Consider the following 13,207-nt stretch of genomic DNA (forward strand, 5'->3'; position numbering starts at 1 on the left):
TGATCCTTGTCTTGCTTATGGTCGAATGGAAAAGCCAGACGTGAAAACAAATAATGATAAAAGAGCGAGTATTAGAAGAAGTGTGTTCAAATAACAAGAGTTCTCTTTATGGTGTGCTGCCTTTGTGGCAGGCCTGTTCTAGGTGCTTTGCAGGCACGATCCTAAGAGTCCTGAGACGTTCAGATGATCATCCTCATGTTACAGATAAGAAAGTGAGGTTTAGAGAGAGGGACAGTCCTCTGCCCAGGTTCACTCAGCTACAATCACCAGGGCTGGGTTTTTTTGTTTTTTTTTACAGAGGCAGAGATAGACAGGGACAGACAGACAGGAACAAAGAGAGATGAGAAGCATCAATCATCAGTTTCTCGTTGCGAGTTGCAACTTCTTAGTTGTTCATTGATTGTTTTCTCACATGTGCCTTGACCGTGGGCCTTCAGCAGACCGAGTAACCCCCTGCTGGAGCCAGCAACCTTGGGTCCAAGCTGGTGAGCTCTTTGCTCAAGCCAGATGAGCCCGCACTCAAGCTGGCGATCTTGGGGTCTCGAACCTGGGTCCTTCCACATCCCAGTCCGACGCTCTATCCACTGCGCCACCACCTGGTCAGGCCAGGGCTGGGCTTTGACTCTAGGTCAGCATGGTGCAGAGCGTGTGCTGGGCCAGCCTGCCACAGGACACTGAGCAAGGAACTTGGGGCTGTCTCAGTTGAGACTTCGCAGAGGAGGTATGGAAGTGTGAGCTGGGATTTGCTAAGTAGAGAAGAGGCTGAGGGGAAGGACCACAAGACCAACGGTACTGACCACAAGGGCAAGAGCCATGCAACAGCTTTGAGAAGCCAGAGGTTTCTGGAAATGAAGAGACATGTCCAGAAAATAGCAGAAGAGGTCAACAGAATATGACATAGTCTTCAAATTCACCTGTTTTTAGAAAAACCTATTAGCAAAAACATATTCCACTGTCACAGTGCATTTTTTTCAGGAAACCCAGCCAAGTGGTTAAAACCATAGGCTTTGAGGTGGGATCTCGATGCTTTCACTTACTAATGACTTTCCCCTTCACACTCTGGAATCCTTGGCTGCAAAATGAGAGGGAAATAACAGGGCGGTTGTGAGAGTCAAATGAGATCCCACATAAAGGTGCTTAGAGCCATCAAGTTTTAGGCATTAAACATGTACAGCTTTTTGTATGTCAACCAGATCTCAATAAAGAGGTTTCAAAGAAAAGGTGCTTTGAGAATGCCTGGCTGGCAGCAAACACTTAATGTGCCTTGACTGCTAAAATGTGAAAATGTGTCTCTGAATCAAAACAACCTGAAGGTAGGGGGCTTCCAGACTGGTTATTTCAGCCGTTTCAAAGCATCATAAAGGACTCAAGTTCCCTCTTCTCACTCTGTCATCACAAACCTTCAGCTCTCAGCTCTTGCTTTGAAGCAATCCTCATGAATGCAAGATGGCTGCTGGGGGCTTAAGCATAACAACTTCCTCAGGTCCCAAAGCCAGAAGATGGCAGTGGTGTGATTCAGCTGGTATGCACCGATTCGGCAGAACCAATAGTTAAAATGGCAGTTGTAATCATGGTTCTCTCTAAGGTGGGTTTTTCAAAGATGACACAATATTTTCAGAGAAGAGAAGTCGCCTGTTTGTAATATATCAAACACATCAAACACAATGACTGTTAGCCTAACTGGCCTACTTCTAAAGGAATGGGATCCTATTCCTACAGTGAAAAGATGCTTAAGGATAAATCACACAGCTGATGATGCTCAAATAAAAGCAAAGAAAATTGCAAGTGAGGACGCCAATCAAGAAGCAATATGGAACCCTGGCCGGTGGGCTCAGTGGTAGAGCGTCGGCCTGGCGTGCAGGGGACCCGGGTTCGATTCCCGGCAAGGGCACATAGGAGAAGCGCCCATTTGCTTCTCCACCTGTCTCTCTCTTCCCCTCCCGCAGCCAAGGCTCCATTGGAGCAAAGATGGCCCGGGCGCTGGGGATGGCTCCTTGGCCTCTGCCCCAGGCGCTAGAGTGGCTCTGGTCGCAGCAGAGCGACGCCCCGGAGGGGCAGAGCATCGCCCCCTGGTGGGCATGCCGGGTGGATCCCGGTCCGGCCATGCGGGAGTCTGTCTGACTGTCTCTCCCCGTTTCCAGCTTCAGAAAAATACAAAAAAAAAAAAAGAAAAAAGAAGCAATATGGAAATATCTTAAATAATAGTTTTACTTTTTTTGTTACATATTATTTAATACTTTTTCATTAATATTTTAAAACTCATAACATAATCTAGTTTGTGTGCCTCTTTTATTGTTCTTATTTAAGTATTAAATGCATGAAATAATAAACTACCTTTTGGTATATCATTTTTTTATATTTAAAACGGTCATTAGGGCAGAGAACCAGTTTTTAAATTATCTGAATCCCATTACTGGAAGAGGGGATGCTGTTTTTTTAAAAAAAAAACAGCCTGACTAGGTGGTGGCGCAGTGGATAGAGCATAGGACTAGGATGCAGAGGACCCAGGTTCGAGAACCTGAGATTGCCAGCTTGAGCGCGGGCTCATCTGGTTTGAGCAAAGCTCACCAGCTTGGACCCAAGGTCGCTGGCTTGAGCAAGAGGTTACTCGGTCTGCTGTAGCCCCACGGTCAAGGCACATATGAGAAAGCAATCAATGAACAACTAAGGTGTCGCAACAAAAAACTAATGATTGATTCTTCTCATCTCTCTCCGTTCCTGTCTGTCCCTATCTATCCCTCTCTCTGACTCTGTCCCTGTAAAATAAATAAATAAATAAATAAATAAATAAATAAAAGCATGTGGTCAATTAAAAAAAAAAAACAGGCCTGACCTGTGGTGGCACAGTGGATAAAGTGTTGACCTGGAACACTGAGGCTGCTAGTTCAAAACCCTGGGCTTGCCTGGTCAAAGCACATATGGGAGTTGATGCTTCCTGCTCCTCCCCCCTTCTCTCTCTCAATTCACTCAAAAGTGAATAAATATCAAAATAATCTGGAGATGTTTTCTCTGAACATATGTACCCTGATTTATCAATGTCACTGCATTAAAATTAATAAAAATAAAGTGAATAAATAAAATCTCAAAAAACCCCATATATACTATGGAATACTACTCAGCCATAAGAAATGATGACATCAGATCATTTACAATAACATGGATGGACCTTGATAACATTATATGGAGTGAAATAACTAAATCAGAAAAAACTAAGAACTATGATTCCATACATAGATGGGACATAAAAATGAGACTCAGAGATATGACAAGAATGTGACGGTAACTGGGGGGGGGGGGGGGGGAGGAAGGAGAGGGGGTGGGGAGAGGGGAGGGGCACAAAGAAAACCAGATAGGTGACGGAAGACAATTTGACTTTGGGTGAGGGGTATGCAACATAATCAAATATCAAAATAATCTGGAGATGTTTACTCTGAACATATGTACCCTGATTTATCAATGTCACCCCGTTAAAATAAAAATCTTAAAAAAACCCCCAAAACTCAAACCTTCCAAATAAAACCACTTCCCCAAACTTGGCAGACCTGCATCACGGACATTTTCCCAAAACAATTACTGACAAAGGGAATACATTTTTGCTAGGGTTTGGTGCAGACTAATCAAGCTTCATCCTTTCTGGCTGGGGAGGAGCTTGCCATCCCTGAAGCAACTGGCTGCCCAGGAGCAGTCTGTTCAGTTTGTGAGATGGAGGAATAGCTGTGGGACTGTCACCTAACAGTGACTGTCACACAGATGTCACGAGTGTGACTGTCCTCAATGTAAGCAGCCAACTGCTTGGTGTGAACCTACGCTCTTTCATGTTCTTTTTAATAACATTAAAGATTCCTTTCCAGATTAAGAAATTAACCTCAATATGCCAAAGACTCTGCTTTCTACGGCTGTGGGTTTCAGGTACCATGTCTTAAATCCTGTCAATGAAGGTAACTCAATGAGCTGACCACTGGAAGACAGCAGGCCAGCTGACTAGAGTTCTCCTTTGCATTCAGAGCTGGGTGTCTGAGGACTCCTGCCCTGTGATCTACTTCTGCCGCTTACCCCTAAGTTGTGTGGCTTTTTCCGTGTCAATAAATATAGATGTATACTAAGTGGAATAGTTGCTGTGTAATAACAATTCCACGAGATGTAAAACTCAAATGTCCTAGACCTCACCAGCAACTGAATGTAAATGAGATCACAGCAACATTAACACACTCAGTCTCAACAGCTCTGAGCCCTTTGATTGCTCATCCAGGAATTCTGGTGCATTCTCTGAAGCCTCCCCCAGTTATTTCTGGCTGGCCTATGTACTATACCTGACAGGTTCCTAGGCACATTGCATTTTGCTCCGGCCTCTTAGCCACTGCCCAGCAGCCTGTGATACCCCCATGGGCCGCGAGCCTGCTGTTCTCCCACTCAGTGCCCTGTCAGGTATGAAAGCTACACAGTGGATCCTTCTCGAGCTGTGAAGAATGGTCCTCACTGCACACTGGCAACCAATCTGGGACCCAAGACAGCCCTGCTGGAGCCCAGAGCCCTGCAGGTGCTCACTAATCAGCTCCAGCAGCCTCCTAACCTCACTCTTCCCGCCATAAAGGGACTCAAAACACAGAAAGAGCTGCCCACCATCCCCCCCACCCTCAGCCTCATTTCTGATTTCAACCTCAGTGGCAAACACACAAAAACCTCCTTCCCTCCCTTCTCCACTTCCCCCAAACTAAATCCCTTATATAGAAGATCAATTTATACATATACAACCTCGTGGTAAAAAGGCAGACTTTGCAGGCTGAGGTCAAACCTCGACTTTATTCCCTTATCTGTAAAGTGGGATGGTGACAGTGTGTCATATGTAAGCGAACGTACAAAGCGGTCAATAATCAATGGCGCCTAGTAAGTGCTATGGCTACTAGCTACCACAGTGCTTTGCTTGCAGCGGGTTACATGCCTACTTCTGTAGTTTCACCGAGGCTTTGGCAAACCGCACGCTTAGATTCCCTCTTTAAGTCGGACATGCAAGGGGCTTAGTTTTCAGGAACAGAACCCACTCTTTCTCATCTTATGATACAAAATGAGGTCTTCAAGAGTAAGATGGAGGAGACTCTTAAGGTCCAATGTCACAAGACAGAAGTTATTGCAGAGTTAATGATTATTTGTGGAGTACTCACCGTGAGCCAAAGCAGCAGAATATCAAGTAGGACCTGTGAGGAAATAAAAAAGAAAAATCATAATAATTAAAAGACTTCTCCTGCCTTGAAATGCTCACAATCCAATTAAGGGAGTCAAACACAAACAAATGTGGTAACTTGAAAATGAGCATCTGCAACGTACTACTGTATACAGCACGACCCAGACTAAATACCACGGAGGGCGTTGCCAAAGAGCTGCCGAGAATGGGGAGAGAGGGAGGAATGCAGAAATTCAAACTCATTTCCAGATAGGTGTAAATTCTGGGTGTTGCTTTGCCCTGTGGTTGTTTCAAAAGTGAAGGCAGGTGGTTGCCTGAAAAATGACGTTTATAAGTACTAGGGGGTGTCACATGACTCTCGATTCTTTTTCATAGTGTAATTATTGTTCACTCTCAGCATGAAAGTCACACACGGGCTGCGGGGACCTGCTGCGCGAGGCTGGCGCCAGGGTTGCGGGAATTTAGAGCGCCCCCCACCCCCGCCCGCTCTCAGGGACCCTCTGCCGCCCAGTCTCGCGGCTCTCGCCCCAACTTTAAGAGCGGCTGAGCGAGACGTCGAGCAACTCTCCGGAATCTCCCTCCCCTTCACTAAAGCAACCAACCACTGCTGGTAATCCCTCCCCGCCCCAAACGAAATCCACAGAGCAATTTAGACGAAATCCGGCCGAGCATCAGTTTCTTCATGGGTACCCCCCGTGAGGCCCCGTCCAACTTTATGCGCCGCCTCCCGCCCCCTGGCCCCCAGTCTCGGCCAGGGACAATTTGTGCACTCGGTGACTAAAGCAACCGTGCATCTTCATTTCCTAATGGCTGTGAATCTTCACAGATCAGGCCTCCCACCTCTGGCCCTCTACTGCTCCTGGTGGTGTCCACCATCTTATCCCGCGGTTCCTGAGCCGCGCCGAAAATGTGGCTACAGCCTGCTGCTGCTACTTAGATTACATTTCCCATCAGACTTCTCTCAACATCGCGAGTGTTCCAGCGAGACTGCCGAGAAGACTTGCGCGCAGGCGCGGCCCCGCCTTCTCTCTGAAGCGGGCCGCGTGGCTGTAGGTCACAGTGGTGTCTGTGCCGGTCCTGCGCGGCGTGTAGCCTCATGCCTTTGGCAATGGTAAGTAAGCTGCGGAGATGGGAAGACGGGGTCTCCTTTGGGCTCTAGCAGATTTGGCCTCTCTTTTTTCAGAGGAGAAATGCTGACGATAAACCGGTCACACTCCTTGTAGGGTGGTTGGGAGGCTTAGCCAAAATATTGGATGAGAAAACGCTTTCCAAACGACTTGAATTTTTATGATAGAAGGGACAGAGTTCAAGTCCACCTTTGGCGTCGAAGGGTATCTCTTTCCGACCTGCACAGCCCCTTGTGCCGCACTGCCACCTGTGTGGGCTAAGCTTGCGGCCCCAGCGGCCTTCAGTTTCTCCCGGGTCCGTCCCGGAGGCGGGCTATTTAGTGGCAGTTCTTAATTCACATCGAGATGTTAACGTTCGAATACTTGGAGTGCCTTGAGAACAGCCCCACTAGGTTTTTTGGGTTTTTTTAAGGTGGTTTTTTTTTTAAATTTATTTATTCATTTTTTTTTTAGAGAAGAGAGACAGAGAGAGAGAAGGGGGGAGGAGCAGGAAGCATCAACTCCCACATGTGCTTTGACCGGGCAAGCCCAGGGTTTTGAACCGGCAACCTCAGCGTTCCAGGTCGACGCTTTATCCACTGCGCCACCACAGGTCAGGCTCACTAGGTTTTTATTATACAGATAGTAATCAATGGGACTAGACTTTTGAAAGCCGCATTTTTACAACAAACCTTTCATGCTCATTTTCTCCTTCCTCACAGGCCTCTCTTTGGCATCTGCAGCAATCAAAGCAGATCTGCAGGTTGAAGCTTAAAAAAATACGGAGTCCTGAAATGAGTAAGAATGGGTGGGTGAAAGCAGGATCTGGGTGGGCACCCAAAATGAGAAAGCCAAGATGGTGCGAAGGACTGTCACATACAGCAGCCTAAGACTTTGTTCTGAAGTTAAAGTCGATTCTGTGAACAAATGCTGGCCTGAATCTAGAATCCGGAAATGAGAAGGGTCTGTTCCAGCATAATTCGGGAGCCACTAGGTGTCACTGTTGGAAACTAAAATGGATACCACTGTATACAGCTGTAATACGGAGCCTTAGAACAGGCATTTTGGTTGGTGGGATTTAGAAATGTTTACAGGTTGAGCTGAGGATGATTTAAAGTTATCCCTGTCTGAAGAGACAGCTTGTGTGAAGAGTCCTGACTTGCTGAACAGCTCACTTTTTTTTTTTACAGAGACAGAGTCAAGAGAGAGGGATAGATAGGGACAGACAGACAGGAATGGAGAGAGATGAGAAGCATCAATTATCAGTTTTTCGTTTTGACACCTTCATTGTTCATTGATTGCTTTCTCATATGTGCCTTGACTGCGGGCCTTCAGCAGACCGAGTAACCTCTTGCTCGAGCCAGCGACCTTGGGTCCAAGCTGGTGAACTTTGCTCAAACCAGATGAGCCTGCACTCAAGCTGGCGATCTTGGGGTCTTGAACCTGGGTCGCATCCCAGTCCGATGCTCTATCCACTGCGCCACCGCCTGGTCAGGTGAGGTCAGTTTTTTAAATACCAATCTTGAGAATGTCCTAAGATTGTTTCTATTAGAATGAAAAGTATATTATTCCTATTTTTTATTTTTTTTATTTTTCTGAAGTTGGAAACAGGGAGGCAGTCAGACAGACTCCTGCATGCGCCCGATTGGGATCCACCCGGCATACCCACCAGGGGGTGATGCTCTGTTGCAACCAGAGCCATTCTAGTTCCTGAGACAGAGGCCATGGAGCCATTCTCAGCACCTGGGCCAACTTTGCTCCAATGGAGCCTTGTCTGCGGGAGGGGAAGAGAGAGACAGAAAGGAAGGAGAGGAGGAGGGGTAGAGAAGCAGATGGGCGCTTCTCCTGTGTGCCCGGGTCGGGAATCGAACCCGGGACTCCTGCATGCCAGGCTGACTCTCTACCACTGAGCCAACTGGCCAGGGCTCCTATTTCTCTTTTAAAATAAAAGTGTTGACTGGGCATTGAAAAAAGTCACGTGAAAACCGTTATCTTAAGATCCTGAATGTAAGGATCTTGTGATGAAATTTCTATAACTGGTAAGGAGATTTTTAGCTCTCTCACAGACTTGCATAGGTCATGATCTCTAACTAGAGGTATGCTAAATTTTGGAGATATGTGGGTTTTTCGGGATTGTTACTGCCTAGATAAGGGAAGTAGTAATAAACTGAGGTTTTTTTGTTTTTTTATCAAGTGAGAGGCAGGGAAGCGGAGAGACAGACTCCTGCATGCGCCCCCATCCGGCAACCCCCTCTGGGGCTGATGTTCTGCCCATCTGGGGCCACTGCTCCATTTGTTGGTAACTGAGCTAAATCAGTGCCTGAGGCGAGGCCATGGAGCCATCCTCAGCCCCTGGGTCACCTTGCTTATTCAAGCCTTGGCTGTGGGAGAAGAGGGGGAGGGAGTAGTGGAGAAGCAGATAGTTGCTTCTGCTGTGTGCCCTGCCCTGGAATCGAACCCAGGACTCCTACACATTGGGCCAAAGTGCTACCTCTGAGCCAACCAGCCAGGGCTGTAAGGAACTCTCTTTGTTAGGCTTCTTGTCAAGCATTGTGACAAACAGTATTTGTTAGGACAGTTGTTGAATTAGATTAGGTCAGTAGTTCTCAGCTGGGGGCAGAGGATGTTCCTGGGATCTAGTGGAGGCTGCTCAGTGTCCTACAGTGCAGAAGACAGTTCCCACGACAAAAGAATTATCCACCCAAAATGTGAGGAAAGCTGAGGTTGAAACCCTATACTGGACTCTTGTCTCAGCCTGTTAACAGATAACCACGACAGAACCTTCTTTATTCATTTGTAAAACGGGGTTAGTGCTTTTCAGACTTGGCTATACGGCAGAACTGCTTACAAAATGGCAAAATATACACATTCCTGGACCCAACCTTCAGCCATGGATGAGTGGGGCCCAGGAACCGGGTGTGACACTTTGGGAACAGGCATGGGGGAACTATTAGATGATCAGTTCTACTTTTAGCTCAGATTTTTTTTTTTATAGCAAGATTATAGTGCTGGATATTTTTAAGTAGCTCTCAGGGCAGATCCATAATCCTCTGTCTTAAAAAAATGAAAGCCACATGATTGCTTTGCAGGACCGTTTTGTACACAGAGGTAAGTAAGTGAAAGAAAGGACCTTGTATCATGTCACTGCCTCTTAACATCAGGTCCTCTCTCTGCAGCTGGCCTTCAATAGGCTTGCTGAAAGGAGTAATATGCATTTTACTTACAGATATCGGAAAGACACTGGAATATTACCTCATATTCAGCTCTAGGCACTTTGTGCTGAGAGACACCCAGGACCGTCATTGTGTTGGGTCTGGGACACTGGGTACATCTAGCACTAGATATGGTCAGTTTTTTTTTTTTTTTGTATTTTTCTGAAGTTGGAAACAGGGAGGCAGTCAGACAGACTCCCGCATGTGCCCGACCGGGATCCACCCGGCATGCCCACCAGGGAGCAATGCTCTGCCCATCCTGGGCGTCGCTTCTGTTGCATCCAGAGCCATTCCAGCGCCTGAGGCAGAGGCCATGGAGCCATCCTTGCTCCAATGGAGCCTTGGCTGCGGGAGGGGAAGAGAGGAAGGAGAGGGGGAGGGGTGGAGAAGCAGATGGGTGCTTCTCCTGTGTGCCCTGGCCGGGAATCAAACCCGGGACTCCTGCACGCCAGGCTGACGCTCTACCACTGAGCCAACCGGCCAGGGCCAGTTTTTGCTTTTTTTTTTTTTTTTTTTTAATTTTTATTTATTTATTTATTTTTTACAGAGACAGAGAGTGAGTCAGAGAGATGGATAGACAGGGACAGACAGACAGGAACAGAGAGAGATGAGAAGCATCAATCATTAGTTTTTCATTGCGTGTTGCAACACCTTAGTTGTTCATTGATCACTTTCTCATATGTGCCTTGACCACGGGTCTTCAGCAGACTGAGTAACCCCTTGCTGGAGCCAGCGACCTTGGGTCCAAGTTGGTGGGCTTCTGCTCAAACCAGATGAGCCCGCGCTCAAGCTGGCGACCTTGGGGTTTTGAACCTGGGTCTTCTGCATCCCAGTCCGACACTCGATCCACTGCACCACCGCCTGGTCAGGCCAGTTTTTGCTTTTGAAGAAAAGGATATTCTAAAGAAGTAGACCAAGTGAGAGTTCTCACGAGGGAAGTAAAGCAGAATTGGGTAAGAAAAAAGTAGTTTGTTTTTGACCAGGCAGTGGTGCAGTGGATAGAGCATCAGACTAGGACGCAGAGGACCCAGGTTTGAAACCCTGAGGTTGCTGGTTTGAGCACAGGCTCATCCAGTTTGAACGTGGGATCATGGACATGCACACAAAGGTCGCTGGCTTGAACAAGGGGTCACTTGCTCTGCTGTAGCCCCCGGGTCAAGGCACATAAGAGAAAGCAATCATTGAACAACTAAGGAGCCGCAACAAAGAATTGATGCTTCTCATCTCTCTCCCTTCCTGTCCATCTGTTCCTGTCTGTCCTTTTCTCTGTGTCTTGTCACAAAAAAAAAAAAAGGTAGTTTGCATGTGCTGTGGGCGTCGGTGCTATGGGCTGGCAGATCATTGGGAGCTGAGTCCATGATGATACAAAGTTATCCCTGTCTGAAGGCAAAGAAAGGCCTTTTGGTGTGGAAGTTGGATGTCTGAGACTCGGTTTCCCAAGTTTGCTTTTGGAAAATTTAGGCCTAATTTGAAAGCTCTAGTTACTTGAGAAATACTTGCATATATCTTGAATAGGTTTTTCTTCTGCAATTTCTCCTTGCCAGGGACAGTCACAGCCTTGGTTTCTGAGGCTGAAGTGAACCCTCAGAAGAAGGCACTAACTAGCAGTAAACCGCAGTAAGTAGCCCTGACCCCAAAGTGGGATTTTCCTCACATATGTAACAAAACTTTCCAAAAGGCTTGGGTGGGGTGTTTGTTTTGCTTCCCTGTCCTAGACTTGTGGTTATGTTAAGTGGCAAGGACACTTTAACATAGGTTTGTTTTCTTTGTTAGATGTCTGTGATGTGAGACAGAACCAAACTGCTTTTCCTGAAGAAAGTGAAACAATTCCTCTCCTATTGTTTGTAAGTTTTCTTCTTCCATCTTACATGTTCCTAAGAAGCCCCACAAGCCTACTATGATGGTTAGTTATCCCTATCTGAAAACTGGACTGAGGGAGAACACTCTTCTAAGGCTTAAGAGTTTGGGCCCTGCGCTCTTGAAAGTTCAGCTTTGTAAGGGATCAAACTGAATAGATTCCAGAGGGAATTGTGGCTACCTTGCCGAGAAGCCTGGCTAATACCAATCAGTGGTGTGGCTGCCCTCTCACACTTGAGGCCCCTTGATTAATGTCTCTGAGGGTACAGGCTATAAGAAGTAGCAGAATTGGGTGAGTGGCCTGGATTTGGTTCCAGGCGTCCCCAAACTGCGGCCTGCATGCGGCCTCCTGAGGCCGTTTATCCGGCCCCCGCCGCACTTCCGGAAGGGGCACCTCTTTCATTGGTGGTCAGTGAGAGGAGCACTGTATGTGGCAGCCTTCCAACGGTCTGAGGGACAGTGAACTGGCTCCCTGTGTAAAAAGTTTGGGGACCCCTGGTTAGACTCTTATTAAGTGGAATGAAAGAGTACTTGTCACATATTTCAAGAAAAATGTGCTCTTTGAAACAGACGAGAATGTAAAATGTACGCCAGCTGTAGCTGTGAGAATACTTAAGGGCATCTAGCCTCTTGCCTTTGCCTTATAGCCTGACCTTCAGGAATAAAAGTGTCCCGTGGCACTAGCAGAGCTGTTTGGTTTCCAGGTGCTTTGTTCACACCAGGGAGCTCTCCTAAGGTGCTCAGATCTTGTCTCAGTGTCATGGCTGGTGTGGGGCTGCTCCTTGGGCAGCAGAGGGCTGAGTTGCTTGGCATGTGGGCAAGAAGGTAGCAAAGTGGCTCTGGACAGGGCGGGTATGTGGCTTTGTTCCCATTTAAATGCCACGCTTGAAGTGGGCACAGATTGCCTTCTCTATTGAAATATGGAGGTGTGTTATGGGCTCTGTATATTTAGGGTCACATGTTTGTTTTGGTCACCAAGGAAGCTATGTTTAGGGTGAGATTCAATGAACCTGAAAATTGGCCCCAGCAGCTGAGAGCCCAGCAATCCAAAATGGCATGTTAGCAAGTGGGAAATCCACAGGGTGAATATAACTGTCTCCAGTGCTTTGTGGTGGGTCTTCACTGGCTAGTTCCCAAATAGTGCCCCCTCACCCCAAACATGCTGCTGGGCCAGGTGGGAGCCTTACTAGCTTGTGTGGGCCTCTAATTGCGCCCCTCATGCTCTCACCAGGCACATAGCATGTTGGGTTCAAATTAGTGCCCTTGATTGCCTTTTCTCTAAATTAGTTAACTCTCTTTAGCGATCAGTTTTTGTTTGCTGTTAGGTCAAACGATTGTCCTTTGGTTTTACAGGTGATCTCCCAGTGGTGCCATATGGGATCAGCACAGCCTCAGCTGCTAATTGCTAATGCCTATAAAAATAATCCCCCACTCCCAAAGGAGAATCATTTCAGAGTTCTGTGGACTTCATCTTCAAAAGTAGCCAAATAGCCCTGGCCGGTTGGCTCAGCGGTAGAGCGTCGGCCTGGCGTGCGGGGGACCCGGGTTCGATTCCCGGCCAGGGCACATAGGAGAAGCGCCCATTTGCTTCTCCACCCCTCCCCCTCTCCTTCCTCTCTGACTCTCTCTTCCCCTCCCGCAGCCAAGGCTCCATTGGAACAAAGATGGCCCGGGCGCTGGGGATGGCTCCTTGGCCTCTGCCCCAGGCGCTAGAGTGGCTCTGGTCGCGGCAGAGCGACGCCCTGGAGGGGCAGAGCTTCGCCCCTGGTGGGCGTGCCGGGCGCATGCGGGAGTCTGTCTGACTGTCTCTCCCCGTTTCCAGCTTCAGAAAAATACAAAAAAAAAAAGTAGCC

At 47.5% G+C, this 13,207-nt stretch overlaps 1 protein-coding gene, 2 long non-coding RNA genes and 2 other non-coding genes across 7 annotated transcripts in view; 4 read left to right on the forward strand and 1 right to left on the reverse strand.

The window, feature by feature from the left end:
* Positions 1-13,207, forward strand: part of MFSD11 (major facilitator superfamily domain containing 11) — a 253,051-nt gene that overhangs the window by 26,732 nt on the left and 213,112 nt on the right. The window lies entirely within an intron of this gene.
* Positions 482-6,078, reverse strand: LOC136403058 (uncharacterized). Its single transcript, XR_010751084.1, has 3 exons — positions 6,020-6,078; positions 5,160-5,192; positions 482-1,632 (listed from the first exon to the last, which is right to left on the reverse strand). It is a non-coding gene; the product is annotated as an uncharacterized lncRNA (long non-coding RNA).
* Positions 6,200-13,205, forward strand: LOC136403035 (uncharacterized). Of its 3 annotated transcripts, XR_010751071.1 has the most exons (6): positions 6,206-6,290; positions 6,760-6,898; positions 7,008-7,083; positions 11,042-11,114; positions 11,271-11,341; positions 12,708-13,205. It is a non-coding gene; the product is annotated as an uncharacterized lncRNA (long non-coding RNA). The 3 variants fall into 3 exon arrangements; XR_010751069.1 differs by lacking the exon at positions 6,760-6,898 and having other exon boundaries at positions 6,200-6,290; XR_010751070.1 differs by lacking the exon at positions 6,760-6,898 and having other exon boundaries at positions 6,205-6,263.
* On the forward strand, positions 7,381-7,460 carry LOC136404678 (small nucleolar RNA R38). The gene has a single exon (XR_010751391.1). It is a non-coding gene; the product is annotated as a small nucleolar RNA R38 (small nucleolar RNA).
* On the forward strand, positions 10,846-10,929 carry LOC136404679 (small nucleolar RNA R38). Its single transcript, XR_010751392.1, has one exon. It is a non-coding gene; the product is annotated as a small nucleolar RNA R38 (small nucleolar RNA).

This window comes from Saccopteryx leptura, chromosome 4, assembly GCF_036850995.1.
Source record: "Saccopteryx leptura isolate mSacLep1 chromosome 4, mSacLep1_pri_phased_curated, whole genome shotgun sequence".
In the NCBI taxonomy this organism is placed as follows: domain Eukaryota; kingdom Metazoa; phylum Chordata; class Mammalia; order Chiroptera; family Emballonuridae; genus Saccopteryx; species Saccopteryx leptura.